Source organism: Elephantulus edwardii, unplaced genomic scaffold (assembly GCF_000299155.1).
Source record: "Elephantulus edwardii isolate Elephantulus edwardi_28Jun2011 unplaced genomic scaffold, EleEdw1.0 scaffold00010, whole genome shotgun sequence".
In the NCBI taxonomy this organism is placed as follows: domain Eukaryota; kingdom Metazoa; phylum Chordata; class Mammalia; order Macroscelidea; family Macroscelididae; genus Elephantulus; species Elephantulus edwardii.
The window spans coordinates 22,738,554-22,744,014 of record NW_006399760.1 but is presented as its reverse complement, the minus strand read 5'-3'; positions in this window follow the sequence as shown (position 1 = coordinate 22,744,014).

Sequence of the window (5,461 nt, the reverse complement as noted above, 5' to 3'; positions counted from 1 at the left end):
AGAATGGTGGTGGTTGTAGTTAAGTGCCATCGAGTCGTAGATGACTCAAAGCAACCCTATGAATGAAAGACCTGAACACTTGTATAACTTTCATCCTTTCTCCAACTTTGTGTAGTTTCTGGAGGCAAGTTATTTCAAAAGTGGATGCCACTCCTGCTTCTAAACTTGTTTTAATCGAGGAGCTCCACCAAATATTGCTCACCATGGGTAAACATTATCACATTTGACATATCAATTTCACAGTGTTTAGCATCACAGCAATGAGTTACCTCTGTACAGCAAATGGACAGATCAGTCCTAAACCACTTAGAAGAATGTTTGACAAAGAACAATTAAAACCAGGCCTGACGGCTGCAGATTAAAATCACCCACCTTTGGCTTTGTAGCGTCACTTTCTATCCACTAGGCCAACAGAGCTCTTTCTATGTTGTTGTTATTGAAGAGTTGAAGATTAAATCAAAGAGAGGCAGACCTTCAATGAGATGAATGAGTTTTGGATCTTTTATTTTTTTTTAAGTTTTCTTTTTTTTTAATAAAAGAAGGTTAAAAATAAAAAAAAAGAAGCCAAAACACATTCATCTCATTGAAGGTCTGCCTCCTTTTGATTGATTCTCCAGCATTTTCACTGAGTTTTAGATGACCTTTATTTTAGAACTAAGTGGTCAGTCCTGCTTCTTAGTCTGTCACTTCTGAACTACGATGTCAGAAATGACCTCCTTATGTACCTTCTATCTGTTGTCTACCTCCCTGCTATGGACCTGAGGAGTTGACCTTTGTGGACAGGATCAACCTGTGGTCATCACAGTTTCCTAATACTGTGGTTGCTACTTGGGCTCAGACAATTTGAGGCATTAAGACAGAAAAAGGAAGAAGGGGGGACATATTGGAGTATTTGCCCACAGTCTCCTCCTCGCAGCTTTAGGTTGAAAGAATTTCTGTTGGACCTTTTGTTGGGTAACTATTTATATGTTCTGTGCTTTTTTCACCCCTTCAGGTAGCCTTCCTGCTGTGGTGAGCACCAGGCAACTCACCTTCCTTGCAAACTTCCTTAAGTGAGCTCTTGTTTCTATAGATAGCCTTTCAATCTCCCTCCGTTGAATACACCATCTGCTTCCCGTGAAACCATGACTGCGACACAGTCCAGGAAATGGCCTCAGCAGTGGTTTCTTCTCCCTCTAAGCTTATTCTGATCAGAAAAATTGTTGTTGTTAGGTTCTGTCGAGTCAAGTACAACTCATAGAAACTCTATGAACAACGGATTTGAACCCTGTTCTAGCCTGTGCCATCCTCACACTTTCTGACACACAAGTACCCATTGTGACAATCACTGAGTCAATCCACCTGGGCGAGGGTCTTCCTCTCCTATTATATCGTCTAATTTAGAAAAGACAACCTTCTTTCAACCCTTTTCTCCTGACAGCTACCATTTTCTTGACACTCATACTTGTTCTCCTTGTCTTGAGTTCACCCTTAAACATACTACAACTGAGACTCTTTTCTAGTGGAACTATTCATCAGGATTATTGATTATCTTAATGATGTCACATCTAATGATCATTCTCCGCACTTGTTTCTTAGATCTACTGGTAGCATTATAGCAAAATAGTGACTCAGGAATGACCACGTGGCACTCTCAGAGAACTTGAAAGAAATGAAAATTTATTAGCTGGAATTCTTGTTCTAAAGGTCTGAAAGAAAAATTGCAGGTGAGTGTAGCTTTTATGCTGAGTCTGCACCGGGACATAAAAAGGGCGGGATTCCTAGTGCAGACGTGGCTACTTAGTGTAAAGAGGGCTGGGGGAAGGAAGAAGCACACATTAGGAATGAGGAAGTATGTGAGGTGGGGATAATACACCAGCTTTCTCTTTTGGGGGGGCTAAAATTCCTTATTTGCTTTCCCTTGCAGTAGTACTTAACACAAGTTATGGCTCCTTCCTCCTGTGTATGATTTCCACTTGTTTCTCAGGATCTCAAGGACTTTTCTGTTACTCCTTTTCAATCTTTACTGCTGCTGCTTCCTCTTCTTGGGCTAAATTGTCTTCTGTACTCATTCCGTTAGTAATTGAATACACAACATTTTCTAACCTGTTTTTGACATGTATTATATTTATGAGTCATTTTTTATCCACATATAGTGTTGTTGCTGTTAATTGTCTTCAAGTTGGTTCTGACTCAGTAACTTTATGTATAATAAAATTACACATTTTCTGGTCCTGTGCCATTCTCACAATTGTGGGTGTGTTTGAGTTCATTACTGGATGATCAGGAGGCACTGGTGTTGAAGGAGGAAGTTCAAGATACTCTGAAGGAACTGGCAAAATATAAAGCCCCAGGAATTGACAGAATATCAGTTATCATATTTCAACAAACAGATGCTGCCCTGGACATGCTCACCAGGCTGTGCCAAACAATCTGCAGGACAGCTACCTGCCCAAATATGGAAAAGATCCATATTTATCCTCATTCTATAAAAAAAGAGTGATCCAACAGGGTGTAGAAATAATTGAATGACTTGACTATAATATCACATACAAGCAAAATTCTGCTGAAGTTAAAAAAAATGACTGGAACAGTACATTGACAGAGAACTACCAGAAATATAATCTGAGTTAGAGGAGGCTGTGCCACTAGGGACATCATGGCCAATGTCAAATGAATCTTGGCTGAGAACAGAGAATGACAGAAAAATGTCTATCTGTGTTTCATTGACTATGCAAAGGTATTTGACTGTGAGGATTACAACTACTTGTGGCTAACACTGAGAATAATGGAAATTTCAGGACACCTGTTTGTGCTAATGTGAAACCTATAGTTGGATCAGGAAGCAGTCGTTCAAACAGAGCAAAGAATCACTGCATGGTTCAAAATCAGGAAAAGAGAGTGTCAGGGATATGTCTTGTCTCTGTACTCTTTCAATCTATATGCAGAACAGATCATTTGAGAGGCTGGGCTTGGTGAGGTGGAATGTGGCATCAGAATTGGAGGAAGACTCATCAACAACTTATGCAGATGACAAAACCTTGCTTGCTGAAAATGAGAAGGGCCTGAAGCATTTGCTGTAGAAAATCAAGAACTATAGTCTTCAGTATGGACTGAAGCTTAACATTAAGAAGACAAAGATTCTAGAAAAAAAGAGAAAGAAAAAAAAAGAAGACAAAGATTCTAACCACTGGGTCAATTGGAAGCACCATGACAGAAGGAGAGAAGATTGTGATTGTTAACAATTTCAACTTGCTTGTTTCCACAATCAACACTCTTGGTACTAGCAGTCAGGAACTCAAAAGACAAATGCTTTGGCTAAATCTACTCTCAAGGACCTCTCCAGAGTATTAAAGAGCACATCTGTCCAGTGGCTCAAACTTTACCGAGTACTAAAGAGCAACAATGTCAGTCTGGAGACTAACGTGCTCCTGATCTAGGCCATAGGTCTTTGTAATTACTTGCTATGCATCAGAGAGCTGGACAATAACTAAGCATGTCAGAAGAGGATTAATGTCTTTGAGTTGTAGTGCTGGAAAAGAGGTTTAAACATTACAAGTACTGCCAAGAGAACAAACAAGTTTGTCCTGGAGATGGTGAAACCAGGTTGCTCTTTGGAGGCAAGGATTTTGGAGTTCTGTCTCATATACTTTGGACATGTTGCCAAGAGGGGCCAGACCTTGCAGAATGACATCACCCTTGGGAAGATGGAGATAGTGCAAAAGAGGAAGACCCTGGAGGAGAGGCACTGGCACAGTAACTGGTTAGATGTTTGGGAGACAGTGAGACTGTGTCAGAACAGGACAATTCAGAGCTATTGTGCATAGGATCACTATGAGTTGCAAGCAACTTTATGGCACATAACCACAACGTGTCAATCAATTTTATTCAGGATCTTCCCCTTTTTTATGATCTTTCACGCTGCTAAACTTGATGTCCTTTCTCTAGGCCTACCCTCAACAAAATAGCCAAAATACATGAGACAAAAAGTATGTGCTTTGTTTCTAAGTAGCACTTTGGTTGCACTTCTTCCAAGATAGATTTATTTGTTCTTTTGGTAGTCTTGATTTCCATAGTATTCTTTGCCAACACTACAATTAAAAGGCATCAGAGGAGTTTTTCCCCCAATCTCCTTTATTCATTGTTCTACTTTCACATGCATATGAAATTATTGCAAATATCATAACTGGAATGAACATATCACAGATCTCAAAGAGAAATCCTTACTCCAGCACTTTAAATGAGGCCTTCACAACACTGCTGCTACCATGGACATTGATTGTGGCCCCAAGTAAAATGAAATCCTTAAAAAATTTACTCTCTTCTCTATCACGATATTATTTATTAATCTAGTTGGGAGGTTTTTATTTTCTTTATGTTGAGATGTAATCATATTACGTTTCCTCAGTGAGTGGTTCATATCTTCTTCATTTGTTGCAAGTAAATTTGTATAATCTGCATATCATGGGTTGTAGCGAGTTTTCCTCTAATCCTGGTGCTGCATTCTCCTCCATGTAGTCCAGCTTCTCAATTGTTTACTCAGCATATAGACTCATTAGTTATAAAAGGATATAATCCTGATGCACACCTTTCCTGATTTTAGATCATGCAGCAAACCCTCGTTCTGTTTAACAACTATTTCGTGGTTTAAGTACAGGTTCAATATGAGCACAATTAGATCTTTTGGAATTACCATTCTTTGCAATGCTATCCATAATTTGTTATGATTCACACAATGAATGATTTTGCCAATAAAACATAAGTAAACATACCCCTAATAATCTATTTTCAGCCAACATTAATCTGATGTCAGCAATGATATCCCTGGTGGCACATTATCTTCTGAATCTGTCTTGAATGTCTGGAAGGATAGAAAAATCAGGGTACTATTCTAATTTTTCTATTACCTTTTGCAAGATTCTACCTGTGTATGATGTTGATGATATTGTTAATTGTACTTCCAAAAATGGTTTAGCATCAACTGTTTCTATTATGCACTGTCATTAGAATATGATCTCTATTTAATCTACTGGTATTTCCGAAGTGCCTAGGAGATTGTTTCATGTTTGTATTTTTATTAATTTAATTAAAGGCTTATCACTGCTCTTTAAATACAAAGCGACTTTTCCTCCATTAAAAAATTAAAATAATAAAGTATGAATAAAATATAAATGAATAAATATCAAATCTTTAATAGGAATAGTCATTTAAAACATGAAAACAAAAAAGTATAACAACAAATATATTTTAACTTTTAGTAAATTTTTTTAAAAAGTTATTCAAATAAAAGACAAAGAAAGTTAAAATGAAATTACAACATGCACAAAAAATGTGGAATCTTCTAGCTAACATAATTTCTTGAAAATAAGTAGGAGACAGATGCTCTTCAGGGAAAGGAGGGACAATCTCCTCCTGTACCAGTCAGATCTGATTTGACGGTACACTCACACACAAAAATAATAAAATTTAAAAAAAATTAAAA